This window comes from Mauremys reevesii, linkage group 27 (genome assembly GCF_016161935.1).
Source record: "Mauremys reevesii isolate NIE-2019 linkage group 27, ASM1616193v1, whole genome shotgun sequence".
In the NCBI taxonomy this organism is placed as follows: Eukaryota; Metazoa; Chordata; order Testudines; family Geoemydidae; genus Mauremys; species Mauremys reevesii.
In genome coordinates, this window is record NC_052649.1 from 2,309,578 (window position 1) to 2,329,587 (window position 20,010).

Below are 20,010 nucleotides of genomic sequence, written 5' to 3' on the forward strand. Positions count from 1 at the left end.
CTTGTCTAAAGCCAGGAAGCTGAGAGCAGGAGGGGGCTGTAGCCGGGAGGAGCTCTGCTCTCACTCCCTAGGGAGAAGGAGGAGTTCTCGGGGAGAGTATAAGCCCTGCCCTGGGCTGCAGAGTCTGGCACGAAGCTGAGAAGGGCAGTAGCCACAGGGAGAGGTGGAAACTCAGGCTGGTAAATCCAGAGGTGAGCGTCCCCTGTTACAGGTGGCTTAAAAAAGTGGACACCCCCTTCCCCTGATCCATTTAGGCACCAAAATAAATGGCCGGGTCTTTGCAGCAGTTCAGCCTGTGGTGCACGGGGAGGCCAGAGCGCGCTGGGAAACCCAGCCCTGGTTGTGGGCGCTGACTCTGAGCCCTTGGGAATCGGGCCCTAAATGCCCAGCAGGTGAGTGAGGTCTCTTAGTACCCTGTGCACAGCATGATGACCTGGCCTGCCCCTGTCTGAGCCGGGAGCGCGGTGGCCTGGTTCCCTCTGCTCCAGACTCCCTAATGTGCTGTTTGCCCAGTTGGCTTTAATAGTAAATTGATGACAGAGCTTCAGGTTGGGCCGAACTCCTCTGTCAAGATATTACAACCTGCAAAAGAGTCCAAGTGTGTGTCAGAGCTTGGCGCTTCTCCACGGGCTTCCGGGGCAGACAGAAGAGCCTTGACAGGGTCCAAGTGGGACCCAGATTGTCTTCGTAAGAACTCTGGGGTTTAGACATGACTTAAAAAAAAATATCCAGACAAAACAAACCTACTCTGAGATAGCTGCATCCTAAACATAGTGCTAATGCACCAAAAGCCAAGTCTCCTCTCCCTTGAGCTCAAGGAGAAGTTCCTTTGTGTTGTCAGTATAGGGCCTATGACACACAGGTAAGAAGTCTTGATTCCATCTGGTAGAGGGCAGTGCTCTCTCTCTGACCCCCCACCCCTCGACAGAGTATTATTCACATTTTACAGATGAGGAAACCGAAGCACAAAGTGTTCAAGTGACTTATCAGAGACTGTACAGCAAATCTGTGGCAGAGGTGAGACTGGTCCTTCAGGAGTTCCCAGGCCACTAGTCAACACTGCTGCCACATTGCTCTATTCTCCAAGGGGCCTGAAGATCTGAGTGCCCAGGATATAGACAGCCAAGCTGCCATTGCTGTCTCCGAAGAATCAGGGCATGGTCCTTTCCCTCCCGCCCGAGAAGACAAGCTGGGGCAGGGGGTGAGGATCAAGCACTGGGTCCCGTTTGGTGAAGCAGGGGTGGGGGTCTGTTGGGAAGCTGGTTCCAGCTCCCTGATTCTCCTCCCAGTTCCAGTGTAGTGCCACCTTGGGGCTGCTCTAACTTACACCAACTAGCAATGGTCCCCAAGGTGCCAGCAGAGCATAGTGGGAGCACAACATGCTCTGGCTGCTCCTCTTCCCCACCCCTTGTGCTGATCTATGATCTATAACCCTGATCCTGCCATGAGTTCTCTGGGAGTGGGCTCAAGCTGCAGGATCGGCACCTGAGTTCCTAACGCATGAGACTGTAGGTAATTAAAAGCAAGAGAATTTTTAAAACCCAAGTTATCTGCCATTCTTTAAGCTCTGTGTTTACCTGACACATGTCTTGCATCCTGGTTTTCATGGTGGCAAGTCGGTTTCACTTTCGCTCAGAGTCGCTTTCATTTTCAGGTTCTCAGGGCTGCAGTTGCTGGGGTTCGGACATTCATTTGTTTAAAAGCAACTGGCTGCACTAGTTGTCGGGATTTTTCTTTGAATCGTGGAACTCGGAAGCCTTTGCACCGGTGTGAGGCTAGCTTGGTTCCGGCCACATTTGAATTTGGAGCTAAATTAAAGCTGAGGGCATTCCTTTAATATTAAGTTGTCTCCAACTGGAGAACGCAGGTGCACAAAGTTAAGCGAGTGGGTGCAGGATCGGGGCCCAGGGCTGTCGTGTTTTCACCTCCTTTGCACTCATTTTGCCAGGGCGACAGAAAATGGTGAAGTGGGCTCTGTTCTCTGGAGTGAGTGTATACAGGATCAAGCCCTTAAATGGCATAAGTAGCATCTTGGGGATTACCAGAAAAGAGAGACAAATGTGTAAAAAGCAGCCAGACCTCATTCAAGATGGCTTAGCGGTAGGGTGACCAGATGTCCCGATTTTGGGGTCTTTTTCTTATATAGGCTCCTATTACCCCCCACCCCCTGTCCTGATTGTTCACATTTGCTGTCCAGTCACTCTACTTAGAGGAGCATTAATTGGTGCATAAGGAGTGTGGGCCAGATTCTGCTCCCTTCCAGAATTACTCTGGATTTACACCTGGCCTCACTCTGGATTCGCTTTGGTGTACGTGAGATCAGACTCTCACTTTCTGCGTCCTAGGGCTGGGAGCGCTGCCTTACCGTGAAGGTTGCCTGTCACTTCCCATTAGAATACCCTGTTCCCAGTTGCTTAAAACTTTGCCAAATGTTAACGGGTGGGGACGATGTTTTCCATGCCAGGTATCGACCTCGGGCTGAATTTTTCTGGAAAGTTTCACCTAAAACGGTTCAGCCATTTCATAGAACGAGATTAGGGGAAAAGCAATTGTTTTGCTCATGTTACAAACCCTCTTGCAACCATTTCTTCAAGAAGCTTTAGGGCCTCCATGCTTTGGAGCATGGATTTGAAATTTGGCAGGAGGGCGAGGCTGGAGTCAGGCCTATGCCTTTTGCCAGCTCTCAGAAAATGTGCCCACAGTTGGCCAAGTTATAAGCCTCGGCAAAAATTAAATTTGCACATGCTCAGTAGGGACTTGTTAGAGCTTGGATGATAAATTCTGCCAAAGATGCCATCTGCACTGAGCATGTTCCACCCCCCTCACCGCTCCTACCTGAGACCAGATTGTGATGTGCCATCCCCACCGAGCAATTTAGCATGCTCCTGCCCAGGACTGCAGGGACCAAGCAGGACTTTCCCTTGCGTTTGAAAGACAGCTCTCCATCTGATCCCCAAGTGGTGCAATTCTAGTGTTTCACCCTGAACTGAAAATTAAAACTATTTAAACTTCAGATAGCTGCACAGTTGGACAGTAATTTATCAGCTCCTGGAAGAGTTCACGATGCTGTTTAAATGTTGTGACTGTTCAGTTTTATACATATGGAATTTGGGTTTTGTACAGACTAATTTTGCACTTTTTACAAATAAAGGGATTGCTATGTCTGGCTGCCAGGGGTTGCTGCAACACCAGGCGATGGCAGGGGGGCTCTGCTCTCAGTGCTCCCCTGGCTGGAGCCCAGGTAGCCTGGAAGAGAAGGAGGGAGGTGAAGGCTGATTGGGCCTGAGGCTGAGGATGGGGAGGGGATGTGAAAAGGGATTGTAGGAGCCAGAGGTGGGGAGGAGTGGAGGGAAGGGGGAGGATATGGGTGCAGAGGAGGGGGACAGGAGCTGGGCAAGGGAGTAGATAGGAGAAGAGGGGGGGCAGGGGCAGGAGCCAGGGAGGAGTGACTAGTGGCAGAGGGGGATGGGACAGGCCAGAGGCACAGGGGCAGGTTAGTCTACACTGCTAGAGCACAGTCCTGCTCCCTAACCTGAAAGTGAACCCAGGAGTCCTGAGTCTCCACAGTCCTCTGCTGCCAGCAGATAGCCGTGAAACCCAGCGGCCCAAGGCATCTCAAACTGGGCACCCAAAATGAGTGGATGCCTTTGCCAAACGTTGGCCCGTTGTGTCTCTGTGCCTCAGTTTCCCATCACGTAAAATGGGGCTCATGGGCCCTCTCACAGGGGTGTTGTGAAGCTAAATTCACAAGTGTCCGTGACATGCTCAGACAAACCGCGGCGAGAGGGACACCCAGGAAGAAATTAACGGCGCTGCATTCGGCGCAGGGGTTGGGCGGCGTGCGGTAGATAGGGCCCGGGGCTGCATATTGACCGAGGAGGAAAAGCAACACGGAATAACTGAATGAGTCACGGACTGAAGGCCTGCGTGAGCCTGCCATTAACGCCTGGGACGGGAGAGCCGGGGCACAAGGGGGCCCAATCCAGGTTGCCCGGGGGGGGCCCGGCATTCACGGCACGTGCTAACTTTTGAGCGCGGGGCTTTGCAACCTCTGTTCGCATCCTTCCCTGGCGGGGCGACCCTGCAGCCAGGCCTAAAGCTGGGGCTTGCCCCCTCCCACCCCCGGCTCCAACCCTGAAAACCACCCCCCTCCCCCCCCCATCTTCCTCTGGCCCTTTAAGACAGTGTCGGTGACGCGCCTTCCTTCTTGGAGGCCACGCCCCCCGGGGACCAGGCAAAGGGGGGGGAGGAGGAGAGTGGGGGGGGGGAGAGGCTATTTTTAGCCCAGGGTTCCGTCACGTGACGGTGAGTGACGTCACCAAATGTTGTTGTTGGTGGTGGGGAGAGGGAGTGAGCAGAGCCAGCTGCAAAGATGGAGGAGAGGAGGAGCAGGAGCTGGAGCTGGAGCTGGTGGCGGTGGTGGTGAAGGAGCAGGAGCAGGAGCAGCCGGATCCCTGGCATAGGTGGGGCAGAGCCAGGGGGCACCAAGCCAGGCTGGGCCCAGCTGCAGCCACCCCCCCCCCCACCCCACCCGGGCAGCAGCAGCAGCAGCAGCAGCAGCAGCAGCAGCGTGAATCTCAGCAGCTGCAGGTAAGGGAGGGGCCCGTCCGTCCACCCAGGGGACACAGTGCACAAGCCACTCCCGGGCTCCTGCACCATGCCAGCGCCCAGGAGAAGGGGAGCCGGCCCGGCGGCTGCATGCGGGGCTGCTGACACCGGGGAGGGGTGCAGGGTGCAGCCCTCCTTCCCCGTCTCTCCCCCCCCCGAACAGGCTTTCCACCTGCTGCAGGGAAAGAGGGGGAAGCCAGACCTGTAACTTACAGGTAACCTACCTGTGCATGCCCAGAGCAGCAGGGGAGGGGTGGGGGTGTCCAGCAGCTGTTGGTGGCTCAGGGCTTTGTTAGGGAATGTTACAGGGAGAGGAAGCGCTGGGAGATGGGGGGGGGGGTGAATTGGACTGGGCAGGGGGAGGTGGTGGAGGCAGGCACCGCCTGCCTGGTGCATTTGCAAGGTGTGTGCACCCTTGGGTTGGTGTTGCTAATGCATCCTGCAGCCAGAGATGACCTGCCCTTCCCTTGGACGGGTACAAGTCTTTGTGGTGTGTGTGTGTGGGGGGGGGATCCAGGCACCTAGGTGTACAGAGGCTGCCAGGACAGGCAATGGAACAAAAGGCAGAGACTGGATGGTTATGAAACGGCAGCGCAGAATGCCCAGGCTGCCTGCATGTATGGGCGGGGGGGGGGGGGGGGGGGGGAAAACCAGCACCGGGGGGTTGGCATCAGGAACGTTGCCTCCTGTTCATCAGGACTGGCTGAGCTCCAGCTTGTGTTGTGTGTGTGTCTGGTAGGTGGGTATGTGCTTGGGGGTGTGAGACAGGGTGTGTGCGCCAATCACACCGCACTCATTGGAAGCAAATCGGGGCACATGGGCAGCAGTGCTTGGGGCTCAGGGTGGAGGGGTGGTTTTTCCTCCGGGGGCCTTTAAAGGGGGGGGTCGTTCTGGAGCTCCCCAAGAGAGTGCGTGCTCCCCCCGGTCTGCATCCCCTTAACGGTGCCTGGCCCTTGCAGCTTCTGGAGGCTACTTGTGGGGTGCAGCCCTGCCTCCACCCCCTGGATCCCTTTCTCTGGAAACCCGCCTTGTAAGGGCTCAAACTTTGTGCCGTGGAGACCAAGGGGATGCGAAGCCGGTTCGGATGCATGAACGCCCCCTGCCTCAAATCCCCCATTATTTTGAATGGAAATCTCGTCTCTTGACTTCAGGCTTCGGCGCTTCGTTTCCCCATCGCTGGTTGGACCGTCGGGGCTGGGGTGGGAGAAGGAAAACGTGTGTACAGTATTATTGCCCGTGAGACAAAGGTTTGCTGATGCCTCGTACTGCACGCTAGCCGTGTGCTATAAATACTAAGCGGGGGGAGGGGTGTGTGTGCATGCAGGGGGAATGAAAAGGCTCCCGAGCAGCAGCTGCTCTTAAATAATTTATCCTTCCGACTTGCATCCTTTGGAGGAGGACTGGCTGGAATATTGCGGCGCTTGTTGCCGGGCGATGGGTTTTGTTTGCGTGGTCCCTGGACCGTTCTGCTGGTGGATGAGGCGCAAGAGCAACCACTGGTCTTCGGGGCTCGTTTTTCCTTTTGCTTTCGGAGCTAGAGGGTTTGCCTGCTGAGGCTGGGGGCGGGGGACAACGCTGGGGTGCGTGTGTGCGTGATTCACTCCCCTCCCTGCTTTCCTTCTCCGTCTGTCCCTTGTTATCCTTGCAGGTGACCTGCAAAATGGGGCCGTGGCAGGAAAGACGTCCCTCCGGGAAAAGGGGCTTGCTAATGGATTGTCTGTGTGTTCCCTGCGGCTCGCCAGGCCCAGCACGTCCCAGTGCTGCAAACGGGGAGCCGGATTCTGCTCTTGGCCACGCCGGTGTAAATCCGCAGTAACGCTGTTGACTTCAGCGCGGTTACTGTGGCGGGATGCGGGTGTAGCCGAGAGCAGCACCTAGGCCGCGGGCTGGGATGCGCGGTGCAATACGCAGTCTGGTGGTGACTGCGGAGGACCCCGGTGGGATCAGAGAGGTTAGCGCTGAGAGATTGGTCAGGTGCCATTCAGCCCATGGGGGAATGGACGGCGGGACTCCCCGCTCTGCCCTTGGAGAGGTCTTTCCATGCCCTCACGTCGCTTGCGGCTGGGAAATATTTCCTAGTATTCATCCTTGGTTTTTTTTCCCCTCTCCGTTCCTGTCCTCCTTGCGTAATAAGTAATGCCTCCTCCCTGCGTGCTTACACCCTTTCGGATGTCTGCGGAGCGTTACTATTTCTGTCTGCCCATTGTTAACTCTTTAAACCTTTCCTCCCGAGTCAGAGCCCTTCGCTCTCAGGGCTCACGGACGGGGTGGGAGCTTCCAGATGCCGTCGCTGCTACCCAAGGGGAGGCGGGACAATAATGACAGAGGCCTCAACTGGGATCAGGGTCTCATTGTGCTGAGAGCTGGACCAACTTACCATGAGACAGTCCCTGCTCAAAGGAGCATATGGTTTGAATGGGGACAAGGGGTGTGGAACGCTAAGAGGAACATAAGGTTCCAAAAACAGCATTGAGAAGGAAGTTAGGTCTAGTGGTTTGAGCAGGGGGGGACCGGGAAGTAGGACTCCTGGCTTCTAGCCCTAGCTCTGGGGGGAGAGGGGAATTGGGAGGGTTAGAATGAGGGTGAACAGGACTCGTGCTTTATATTTCTGTAATTCAGACAGAAATTAATTCAGGGAAGTCCTATGCCCTGTGTGATACAGAAGATCACAGGAATCCCTTCTGGCTTTATAGATAAAACATTTGCTAGTCCCAAGAGTTCAGAAATCACGAGATGGGCGTAATAAATCTCATGACTTTTTATTTTATTTTATTTTATTTTATTTATTTCATTTTTAATGTGAGGTTCTTCTTAGTTGATTTCCGGTGCAGCTTCGTGTTTTCAAGCTTTTCTTTGCAACCATGAGGAGCAGAGAATTATTGAGGTAGATGAAGGCTGTGAGATGCTCCTCCCGGAATCACACGGCTGCTTTTAAGAAAAAAGCCACAGGTCGCAAGCTGTGCAGTAAAGTCACAAGCGTTGGCAGTGCTGGGTGCTCTTAACGACAAGCCTGATCCAGAGCCCACTGATGTTAATGGAAAGGGTCCCGTTGATTTCAATGGGCGTTAGATTCGGTTAAGGTGAGCAGATGTCCCGATTTATAGGGACAGCCCCGATATTTGGGGCTTTGTCTTATAAAGGGTCCTATTATCTCCCCACTCCCTGTCCCGATTTTTCACACTTGCTCTCTCGTCACCCTAGATTCAGTCCCACTGACCGGATTTTCCAAAGCTCTCAGCCCCCATTGTCTCAATGGGGACATCTGGTTGCTGAGCATTCTGGCGGATCCAGCCCCACAGTGTCTGCTTCGGAGGAAGATCCATGTGCGAGGCAGCTGCTTTACATTATTATCCTCAGGGGGTTTCCAGTTCCCCTTTTTTTAATGTTTACAGGCCACCTCTTCTTGGTACCCCATTGTTACCCTTTGATGGGGCTCCCTAAAGACCTCGCTTTATCCCCTCTCCGAGCCAAGCTGCTGTGGGGCATGAGAGCCTCTCACGAGAGATTCAGCTGGAGAAATTAGTATTAGTTATGAGCCTTCTTGCTGTAGCACTTTGGAGCCGTAGTCATGGACCAGGACCCGTCCTGCTTGGTGCTGGACAAAACGCTGAATGAAGAGTCCCAAATTCAGATCTTCCCTGGCTTGTCTCGAAATTTGACAGAAATCTGCAGCCTCAGATCTTGGACATTGTAGCTAATTTTGGAATCATGACTTCTGGCAGCCTGATCTCTTTGGTGGCTTTGAAAATCGGAGCCTTATTTGTTGTCAATTTAGTATTGCCATGCTTGAAAATGAGGCTCCGGGCTGCAGGCAGGGCCTGTGCATGGCTCGGTAGACAAAGCTTTGGCCCAGCAGATTTCTGATCCGATCAGAGAGGATTTGATTTCAGGAAGGGCCTTTCCTGATTATGTAGCTAGCGCTGCTCACTCAGAAAGGATCCACATGCGCGTTCCGCGCTGCTGCATGTACAGAGGCTCTAAATGCAGCTGATTCTGGGGTGGGGGAGGAAATAGCAGCTAGTGCATGGAGGGTAAACTTTGTCTAAGCAGACTGGAGCAGAGCCATCGGCCCATGGGCTCTTGCTGTGCAGAGCGTCTAGAAGTCCCTGCTGAGATCTGGGCTGCGTTGTACTCGCACATCATAAGAGACAGGCGCTAACTGTCTAACACACAAGGCAAAGGAAGAATTATCTCCATTTTACTGTTGGGACACTGAGGCACGAGGGGATTTGCTCAAGGTCACACAGGGAGTGTGTGGCGGAGCAGATCTCCCACATTGCAATGCAGAGCTTTAACCACAAGACACTCCCTCTCCAGGAAGGATGATCGTTGGAGACAGGCCTGTTCGGATTTAAAGCTGTGATTCCAGGGAGCATTTAATGAAATCCCAGTGCTGTGGTTGTGGACGGGCGTTTTGCCACTGACTTCAACAGGGCCGGGATTTCACCCCGGGCTAATGGCTACGAAGCTATCTCGAAAATACAGCTATGCTCCATGGTTGTTTCTGTGACTCCAACCAAATGTGTGCAGTTGCCTAGAGAAAAGATGGGGCTGGTGGTTGTTGTTTTAAGCTGTCTGCTCTGGAAGCTCATCCGAGCATCCAGCTGGACTTTTTCCTTCTCACCTGTCGTCCTCAGTCACCTGGATCCGGCCTGCAGACTCTTTCCCTCGGTGACACCTGTGTGGCCCTGCTGCCTACAAGTGCAACCGGAACTGGAACTTAGTTAATGGATTCCGCTGCTGACGTGGGAGTCTGAGCTGAATTCAGCCCATTGTCTCATAGCTCTGCGGGGCTAGTGTGAATGAGAAGCGTTGGCTGCTACCATCAATAGGTCTGACTGTGATCTGAGTGAGCCGCTCTGTAGGGTAGGAGGGGGTTGGTTTCTTTACACCATCATTTCTGTGAGCAGAACCGCGTTTTAAGGGACTACTAGACCCTGTGTGGGCTGGATTTCAGGATACTGGTCAGTGTAGCAATGAGGTACAGGCCTGGACATCGAACCCTTTTCTTGTGGGATGAGGTGGGGAAGATACTTGGCCAAGCCCCTGGAGTTATTCTCCTTGGGCCAGATCTCCAGCCGGTGTAAATCGGGATAGCTCCAGTGTGTTCTTTACCTGCCATAGGAGCCGGGCAGGGGGCTGCGTGATCTAGTAAGTAGAACTGGGGATCAGTGAGCCTGGAATCTGTTACCAGCTCTGCCACTGAGCTGTCGGGTGACCTTGGGCAAGTCACTTCCTGGCTCTGTGCCTCAGTTTCCCCTCCCGCCTGGTGTATTTAGACTGTGAGGCCTGGTCTACACTTTCCCAGCATAGTTGTGTTGGTTAGAGATGAGATTCTTATGTAGCTGTGCTGATAAAAGCCCGACTGTGGACAGTTCTAGCCATATAAAAGCCCTGGCAGCCCAGTGAAGCTGGCCAAGGGAAACCGTCCAGTGTTGCAGTCGGTTTCCCTTAGCAGCCTTCCAGGGGGAAACTGGCTGGTATTCCTCAGTTTCCTTCTGCAAGCTGTTTCTGTAGCCCACCGGTGAGTCCTTTTGCGGTCCCTCCGGGTGCCTGGCCTATGGGGGATCTGAGTCTGTGACAGCCCCAGATCTAGGAGAATTGGTTCCTTAGCTGCAGCTGTAGCAGCTTGTGCTTTTAGCTCTGGAGGTCTCCAGTTAAATCCCCCACGTGCTGGCCAAGATGGCAGCTCCCCCCCCGCCCCATCCCATAAGGAGCTGGCAGTGGAAGGGCCTGTGCTATCCATTGCAATGCATAGGGAGCCTTCTAAAAGGCAAAGAAGCTGGCTAGAAGGCCAAGTGGGTTTTCCCTCTGCAGGCCTCCTGGGTGAAAGGCCTTCCTGGCTCTTGTGGCTTCTGATAACCCTGGCCCCTTAGTCAGGAGAGCAGTCGATCAGGGAGTGCTCCAGCCAGGGTTGTACTAGCAGAACTGGGAGCAGAACGTGCCTCGGTTACTTGCAGCAGCACGGCTCAGGTGCGACCCACCCGCGTGGGTCCAGAGTGGGGTTTGAACCCAGCAACTTCAGGGCTAAGATCGCAGGCCTCTGCTGCGCTGGCTGAAGGCGGGGCACCGTTAGCTTGCCGTTGCGGGAGACTTTTCTCCTCTTTTGTGGACCGGTGTCGCAGAATGACTGGCCCTCGGGGAGGGTGCAGTTCATCTGTGACTGGTCAGCTGCGTGCCAGCTGGGGCGAGACCGTACCTGGGTCGTACAAAGAGACAGACCCAGGGTGAGGGAGGGTCAGAAGGGGGTAGGTGGAAGCCGTTCGAGAACAGAGGAGACAGAGCAGGAGCAGGAGAGAATTGCCTGCCGGAGACCTGGGACACCAGAAACTGGGAGCTGCTGGCAGGACTGAGCTGGGGCGTCCTGCCACGCTGCAGGAAGGCTCATGCAGAGGCCTGTAGGAAGGAGAGCAGTGAGTGGGGCCCAGAGGCAAGGGGTGGCCGGGGAGGGAGGTTCCCCTGTCGGGTGCGGAGGCCTGGAAGCCGCATGCAGGAGACCTGAGGTGACCTCGGGGAGAGAAGCGGGCTTGGCGCTCCCAGGGGAAATGGGCTACGGAGTGGGGCCACACAAACGACTCTGGGGTGGGTGCCCTGGGAACAACCACCTTTCAGTGGCGTTGAAGAGGTGCTGCGTTGTAACCTCGTCTTACTCCGGGGCTTGGGGAGGAACCGTGTTTAGCAGGAGGGCTGGGGGGCCTGTGGCACCGTGTATGAACAAAGGGGTTTGAATTCGCTGCTAACACATGCCTCTGCGTGGGTGGCCGAAGGGGAAATCGAGGCAGGTTTCGCGTGCGCTGCCGAGGTCAGCGCCCATGTTGGAGGGTTTCCCCTGTAACGACCAGGCACTAGAGGGGCAAAGACCCACATTCTCCTAGCACAGCTGTTCTCCGCCGGGCCCATTCTGGGCACCTCTGGAAATCCCTTCGTCTGTGTGTAGGTTTTTGTACTGTGCGGCGTAGCCAATGGTAGGCAGAACCCCCCTCTCGTTTAGCAATATGGGAAAGGCCGGACGGCCGTGATCTTCTGACCGGCTTGTGAACCCTTGGCCATAGGGGCAGGATTTCTTTCCTGAGAGCTCCGTTGAAGCTGCCCCAAGCCTGCCCTCCCACGCTGGGTTCTGCTCTCCGCCCCTTCCCTGCGGTGGAGCCCGATGGGTTGCTGGCTGCATTTGCTTTAGCACTCAACCGTGCTGCGAAACCACGGAGTCGGGCGGCCCCGCTTGTCCCACGACACGGCTAGAGCGTGGTCTGGCCTGGCGGCGAGCACGGGACCGGGTTGCCTCCCCGAGCCGTGCCACGGTGTGAAAGCGTGTAGGCAGGCCCAAGAGCTGCGTGGAGGCAGGCTGAGACATGTTGGAACGGCCTGTGGGGGTGGGGTGGCGGGGGGGAGCGGGGGGAGAAGATGTTTCGGTCGGGGTGGTGCAGGTGGGACCAGAGAGGTGGTGCAGGGAAAGGAGCAGGGTGGAGAGGAGACCCAGACAGGCAGGTGAGGGGCAGGACGAGGCAGAGTCCCTGCCTGAGAACGCTCCTTTGAAACGCCGCTCCAGCCTATGCGGTAGCTGTCCCGGGGGGAAGAAGGCGTGCTGCCAACACCCATCGGAGCTCCGTGCCAGCCCCACCCTCCCTACCCCCGTGCCCTCTGAGCTGGGGAGCAGCGCCGGGGAAGAGCCCTGGACCCACCGCCCTGCTTCGGCCTTGGATCCGCGGGACAGCCGCACAGCTCCAGCGATCCCGGTGTAACCAAAGCTGTGCGACCCCAGAGGGCTGGTCGGCGCTTAGAACGCTGCAGCGCCCCAGCGAGGATGCTCCTGTGCGGCGTTAATCCCCCTCGGCAAGGGGCAGTAGCTGCGTCGACGGGAGAAGCCCTCCCTTGACCTAGGGCTGTCTCCGCTGAGGGTCCGGTCGGTGTTCCGGCGGCGCTCGGGGCGTGGCGTTTTCACACCCCTGAGGGACGTATTTATACCAGTATAGAGCTGTAGTGTAGACCTGGCTGGGTGCAGTTATACCGGTATAAAGGTGCTTACGTCAGTAGAACTGTTCCTGTGTGGGAAGGGAAGCCAGCTGTCCTGGTATAAGCCACCTTTATACTGGTATAACTGGGCCCACACTGGGGGCCATACTGGGGTAACTATGTCACCCTTCCTGAGCAGGCCTCCTTATTTTCCTGACTGTTCTGACACCAGAGGTGGGGAATGGGGAGCTTGGCGCTTGTGTGCTTCCCATGGGCTGTTTCCCTGCCTGCGGCAATGGAGGCCACCTCTCAGCCCAGCTGCGCTCGGCCAGGCCTAGTGGTTACCGAACAAGAGCGGGAGGCAGAACCACCCAGCTCCTAATCCTGGCCGTGTCGCTCGTTTCCCCCGGGACCTTGCGCCGCTCACTCGGGGTCTGTTTAGTTTTGAAAGGGCAGGTCCGGCCTGTCCCGCTTTCCGTCCGTGTGCGACCGCCGCCGTCGTGCACCAAGATCCGGGGCTTGTGTCCGTGCGCGGGGCCAGCTGTGCCCCTGATTGGCCCTGTGGGTTTGGAGCTGCCTGACTTGTTTCTAGTGAAATCAGGGCCTTCGTTTAACCTGGTTCTGCATCTCGGCGTCCCCCGTGCGTAAGATGAGGATAGCCATCCCGCCTCTCTCTCGGGAGCAGGTGGGGCTTAACGAGCCCGTGGTTGCACGGTGGTTTGAAGGTGAGGCGGGCTGTGTGCTGTTGCCATCGGCCGGAGACAGTGGTCGTTGCTCGTGGTACTGTAGCACCTAGAGGCTGCCTCCTGTGCTGGGCGCTGTTCCCACAGATAGTGGGAAGTAGTTTCTGCCACGAATGGCTTGGGGGGAGGGGAGATACTGAGGCACGGAGGTGCCGTGACTTGTCCAAGGTCACCCAGCAGGTCAGACCCAGGAGCAGAATCCAGGTTTCCTGAGTCACAGGCAAGTGCCCTACCCACTAGACTGCACTGCCGCTGCAGCACAGTCCAGCCTGCTTCATGTATGTTCCCGGCTGCTCCGTGCCCGTAAGCTCATGGGTGTCGGGCGGCCAGGGAGCCATTAGATCCAGCCCTGTGTCGCTGAAGGGTGGCCCTGACTGGCTGCATGTGCTGATTAGTCACTTTCAGCGCACTTGCTCTCTCATCCGTTGGTGATAGTGCAGAGCCGGTGGCTTTATCTGTGTGTTTGCACCATCTCCCCTTCCCCCCCCCCCAGGGTTACCAGGGTAGATAACCGCTATGGGCCTGGAAAGGGGAGACCTGGGTCAACCCACGGGTTGCTGAGTCATTACAGGACCAAGCGTGTGTCTGCGCGGGGACAATGGAGAACACAAGGGACCCACAATCGCTCCCTGCCTCAACGTGTGATCTCCTCTGTCCTCCACCTCAGTCTGACTCGGGTCAGGGGGCGCTCAGGACCTGGGTCCTGGGACCCTGCCGGGGGGGGCCGGTGTCAGCGCCGGAGATGTGGGGTGACTTGGGTCCAAGCCCCGTCAGTCTGCAGTGCGGGCGGAGGTCGAGCCGCAGACCCGTGTCAGCAGGTGTGTGCGGTGCAGTATGGACGTGTTAGCACCTGGCTCTGGTAGCTGTAAAGCGAGCGCAGGCTTGGGAGCACCGAGTCCAGGAGCCCAGGTCTCACAGACCAGGGTTTCCAATGCCATGTAGACGAAACCTTAGCGGGAAGATGGCTCCCCTCCTGTTTTCCCCTCTCTGAGGCGGCTGGGTAGCCAGGGTCCCTGTAAATGGTAAATTCCTGGCACTAGGAGCCATCTGAGCATCTCCCAAGGGCCCGGCTGTTGTCTCTGCAGCGTGCGCCGAGCAGGCCGGGCTGGTAGCAGATGAAGATGCTTCGTCCTTCTCTAGCTGATGCAGCTTCCCTCCATGAACGGAGCCCGGCTGCTCCCTCTGCGGCCGGTTAACGTCAGCCCTGTGGGGAGAACGAAGCCCAGAGAAGTGAAGCCACTTGCCCCAAATCACAAAATGCATCCACAGCAGGAGTAGGAAGAGATCCCAGGAGCCCTGAGCTCTAATCCCTGAGCCTTCTGCCTTCCTAAATGCTTGTGCCCATGGGCCAGCGGCAGCTTCATGACACTGGCAGTTATTAGCTGTGTGGAGCGGGTGGGGGGGAATCCATTTTTTTAAAAATCTGGATCCGCTCTTGAAAGCGAGCAGCCGCTGAGCGCCCAGCTCCAGTGTGTGTGGGCGGGCACTGCCTGTCTAGAGAGCCCTTCCCCTTGTCCGCCTGTTAACTGATACAGAGCCCCAGAAAGTGAAATTCCCCCCATGATGAGCCTTAAGAATGAGCCTTTACCTCTCTATGGCACCCTTCGCCCCACAGAACAGCTGTGAAATGCAGCCCCCTCTGGGCAGAGGGCAGCGGCCAGTTCAGAGCATGCTACTCCGGCAGTGGGCAGGAGGAGAATTGGACTAAGGTTCCTGGGGCAAACCCTGCCTCTCACCAATTCTGCCAGGGGGTATTTGAACCCCAGGTGGAGCAGACGAGGACACTCAGTTCCTCTGCACCGTTCGGGCTGTAGCCGGCTAAGACAGATGCTGCAAACTTTGGGACAGATTCTCAGGGGTGTAAATTGGCATCACAGCAGTGACTTCAACAGCGATTTACGCTAGCTGAGGATCTTTTTGCTTACACCTCCGTGCCAAGGCCGTCTGCTAGCGGCGTCTGGCACACGGCTGGCTGCGGAGAGTTTAAAGCACTTTCTAGCTGAGCTGCAGCATTTTCTAGGGCTCCATAGTAGCTTGGAAGATGCTTCAATCCGGAGAGCTTTCCTCCACTCTCCAGATGCATCCCTAAGTGAGAACCCTCCCCTGTGGCTTGCGGTCGGTCGGACACCTTCTCTGCATCAGGCTCGGGAAGTCTTTAAATAGGCTGTGGTTGTCAGACAGGTCTCTGCTGCTGGTGTCCTCAATCCTGCAAGCCAGCCTTGCTATTCCAGCTCCTTCCGCTCTTTGCAATCAATCTGTCCAGGCGAGAGACACGTGCCAGGAGCGATGCCCTCTGCTGCCCTGCCCCCTGAGCATTTGCACCAAATCAGAATGGTGGTGATCTGCACACGCGCAGGCTGGCGCATGTGGCTACCCAAACTGCAGGGCAAACTCTGGTGTCTCCTGTGCAGAGTTAGGGATTGTGGCAGCTGCGCTCATCTGCACCAGCTGAGGATCTGGTCCGGTAGCATTAATAAGAGAGAACTCTAGTGCTCTTCATCTGAGGATCTCAAAGCACTTCACAGACATAATTTGATTAAGCCTGATGACCCCGCTGTGGAGTAGGTCAGGGATTATATACAGCAAGGTGTTATCTAGAGGGGAGAGCATGTAGCGATTGTAGGCATCAGGCCTTCCAGCTCTGCCACTGATTTGCTGTATGACGTTGGGCGAGTCACTTTGCCTTTCTGTATAATGGGGAGAAAGAAGAGTGTGCTTCAGAGGTGGGATGTAAGGGTTGTTTTGTGCATGAATGCTGATGAAGTGCTTTGAGGGTCTCTGATGGAAAGTGCAAGGTAAGTGTTCCTTGTGGCTCACTTCACCCAAGACTGACATGCAGCCACCTCTGGGGTGGAATTGCAGCAGTTGTTTAACAGCACACAGCAACAACGTCGATCGGAGAGCAGAGAAGCTTGCTCTGTCCAATGGAAAGTGCAAGGAAAGAATTCAAGGCAAGCCAGAGGAGACCACCAAGCTCTAGTAAAGAGTGCCTGAAGATCACTGATGAGCACCGGGAGTCAGGGCCACATCTGTCTAAACAGATGGCACCCCCAGTTGACCAGGAGAATCTTGAGGGGAATCAGTGCTGACCAATTCACTACCAACTGCCTACCTGCACCCTGGAGGTCTCCCATCCAAGTTCTCACAAGCTAAGGGGGCTTGGCCTGGTCAGACCTGGCAGCATCCCCGCGTGAGATGGATTGGCTGCTGGAATGGGATACTCGCCGTTCTTACCGGCAGGCGGGGCGGGGGTGGCGAGGCTGCGTTTCTTCGGATGAGCTTTCAGCACAAACCCCTAATGAGCAGAGCAGTCAGCCGCGCGGCCCCATCCGGCTGGCTGATCTGGAGGGTGGCGAGCCTGGGATGCAGGCGAGGACAGCGTCGGGGCGGAGGGGGTCTTCGCTCCTCCGAAGGATCCAAACGCCTTCCCACTGCCGTCTCCCTAGTACAGTCGCCTAGCAAAGGGGGGAGAGGTTGAGACTCCCTGGCCCATGGAAACCAGCATCACAGCCCTGCCTGGGTGAGAGGCAGGTGTCATCCTGTGCAGATTCCCCGTCCCCTAGCCCCCGGCTGTGCCCACCTGCAGCCCCTCCCTGCTGGTCCAGTCCACAGCAGGGCTGACGCACCTCACTCCCAACCTGGACCCCCTCCCTGCTATTCTGCTCCTGAGATCCCCAGAACAGCCTTCACGACGCCCCACTATCCTGACCCGCAGCACCCGCTGCTAGTCCGATGCCAGCTCCCCCCTGTCTCTCCCTCTGCAGCTCAGCCCTGGCCCCCTCCGGAGCAGCCCCCGGTGCTGATTTTGGGGGTGGATTTGTGTGGTGATCTCTCTCTCATGTCCACAGTGGCTCAAACCCAGTTCTCTGAAGGGTGAAAGCAAGCCCCAGTCTGTCCCTTTCCCTCCCTCGATTGGCCGTCTGAGCAAAAGCCGCTTTCTGGGTTTCCAGTCCCATTGTTTGAGGGGCTCGGAGGTGGAAGTGTGGCATTTTGGGGAGGGGGGTAGGATCCTTGCAATCCCCTAGGGCATGGCTCGCGGGGCTGAACTTGTTGGGGATCTCCAGTGAGGCCCAGCCCCTGTGAGCGGCTTCCTGGTGTTATTGGCATCTCTGATTCGGAGGGCGAGATCCGTGCGCCTGGCCTGAGCTGATCCTCTCCCTGCCCTGCTGCAGTGACCCGGCCGGTCCCCTTTCCTCCCAGAGCTGCCTGTGCCTAGCCAGCGAACCCCGCCTCGAGCGCTGGGCCGTGCCGCATGTGGCCCGTGCGGGGTTAAACCGCCGGCCAGCTCCCTTCCGAACACAGACGCGCCTGGGTGCAGGCTGCCAGGCTGTGAGGAGACGCTAACGGGGCCCCCAGTTGAACCGGCTCTGTGGGGAGATCGGTGTGGGGATCCCGGGTGGGGGCTGTAGAGTAGGATCGAGATGCACTGGCTGAGGGGGTGTGCGGGGGGCAATCCCAAGACTGGAATAGTGTGTGTGGGGGGGTTCAGGGCCGGATAGTGGGCGGGGGGGGGATCCCAGGGCTGCTAGGGCAGGGGGTGCAGCAGGACCAGAAAGGCTGATCTGCAGAGCTGTGTGTTGGGGAGCCCATGACTGGAACAGCACAGGGGGATGGTAAGCAGAGCTGTCGGGGGGAGGGGGGCGGCTGGGAGAGCCTGTGGTGTGGGGTGTCAGGATTGAGGTGCTCAGAACTGGGATAACGGGGATGGTACCTGGGAGGCTGGATGCCAAGGTCATGAAGGAGATGCTCTGACAAGCCCCTAAAGTCCTGCCAGAAGATCCTGGGAAAATGCCCGTCCTGCAGGCCCCTGGCTGGCTTGGGGGAGGTGGCTGGATCTCCTCCCCTGGCTCGCTGGTGTGGGGCTGGTGTGGTTATCCAGGGGGGCGAGTCGCCCTGCCCCGGGGGCAGGGCACTTGGCAGAGCTCGCTAGGGCAGGTGGAGAGGAGTCAGCGCCGTGACCTGCCAGCGCTCTGGCCCGATGCACGAGTCCCTGGGCCGGAGCTCAGCGGATGGGGAGGGCTCATGCGATTGCTCCTCCTGGCTTCCCACCCCAGCTCTGGTGGGGGGGGGGGGGGAAGAGAGAGAGAGAGAGACACTGCCTCTCCACTGGCCCGATCCTGCGGGGTGCAAAGCTCTGCTGGCTTCGGCGTGGGAATCCTGCCAGCCCAGGCCCTGGCTGATGTGCAGATTGGTACCTTCTCTGATTGCCCCTCCTCCTGGTTCCTACATACCCCTGGGGGGACCCCCCACCCCACCCCGTTGCCATGCGCAGTGGCTCCCCTCTGACCCAGCTCTTCTTTGCTGCAGATGCCCATCGCAGTGCAGCAGGCCCTGCTGATGGAGATTTCTAGGTCAGCCTTCCTCGCTCTCCTCTGCCTGCCGCCCCCTCCGACGGCCGCCCCGTCTGCTCCCCGGCCGGCTTGTCTCTGCTCGCCTGGCCTGGGGGCTCTCCCTGCCTTGGTGGGGCCAGCACCACCTTTGCACACGTCCTCTCCAGGCAGAGACGCTCTCTCTGCCCCGACGCGACCCCCAAAGAGGTCGGGGGGCTGGGCCCTTTGGCAAGGGCAGAGTCACAGCTGGGAACGTGCGGGGTGTGGGGCACTGCCTTCAGGATGTGCCCTGTGGGTCCTGCTCCTGCTCCCCCCGATCCCCACACCTTTGCAGGAGGAGCCTGCGGCCGGCTCGGGGAGGGCACCGCTCCGTGCTGGCCTCTCTTCCAGCCACTAAACCCGGGGCGTGGGCTTCCCGCAGCAAGGCACCGATCTGATGCTGTGGAGCCATGGACGGGCTGTGGGGAGCGGGAGAGATGAACTCAAGCCCCCAGGGAACACGGGGATGGATATTTCCCTTCACCAATCACCACCCCCTGCAAATTGCCCCTGGACGCGAGACATGCAGTGTGGCTGGCGCAGAGCCGGATGCCTGCTATAGGTTTGGCCTATCTGTCTGCACAGGGCTGCTAGCTAACCCCTAACCCGCCACCCTCCCCATGCTGGGGAACCCATTTCCCCTGCCTTAGCAAGGAGGGGAGCCCCCAGGGAAACCAGGGCTCCTGGGGGGTCCCATCCAGAATCTACATCTGGAGTCTTCACTCTTATGCCAGTGGTACCTGGAGGCCCTCTGGAGCTGGGAGCTGCATGAACTGCGTCAGAGAGAGACACGGCCCATCCAACTGGGCAAGGGAGCCAGAGACCCTGAGTGGGGAAGGCGATTGTAGGCTGCAGGTGGCAGTCGGCACTAGAACTCAGGTCTCGTGAGCCCCGGTCTGGTGCTCTACCCACTAGACGATGCTGCCTGCCTGCCTGCCTGCTTCCTCGGCTATCCCCTGAAATGGCTGGCTTGCGCTGGCAGGGCCCTCTCTGGCTGGCATCTGGGCCGGCTGTAGTGAGCTGCGGGCCGTGAGGCTGCAGCAGTGCAGTGAGTGCATCGGGAAATCGGTTTTTCCTGGAATCTCGGTTTGTTTGTAAATGGACTTTCCCCTGTCCGAATGGGAGACTGGCGCGGTCTCCTCCCGTCTCTGGTGGTAATCCCATTAGCAGAGGATTAGCCCAGAAGATGCGGGATGTGTTTGGGTATCTGTGAAGCTCTGCATTGCTGTGTGCGTGCTCTGCCTTCAGGGGAGCGTCTGGCCTGGCGCTACAGGGAGAAGGCGCTAGATCCTGCTGCTGTTGAAATGAAGGGAGGCTTGGATGGGGAGCAGGGCTTGATC

General features: G+C 57.4%; 1 protein-coding gene across 4 annotated transcripts in view; it reads left to right on the forward strand.

The window, feature by feature from the left end:
• The first annotated feature begins 4,542 nt into the window (after nucleotides 1-4,542).
• The window catches only part of HDAC5 (histone deacetylase 5), a 104,155-nt gene continuing 88,687 nt past the window's right edge, over nucleotides 4,543-20,010 (forward strand). For all 4 annotated transcript variants that reach the window (XM_039516619.1, XM_039516620.1, XM_039516623.1 and 1 more), the window contains exon 1: nucleotides 4,543-4,590. The gene's annotated coding sequence lies outside the window, so the exon portion shown is untranslated. The remainder of the gene's footprint in view (nucleotides 4,591-20,010) is intronic.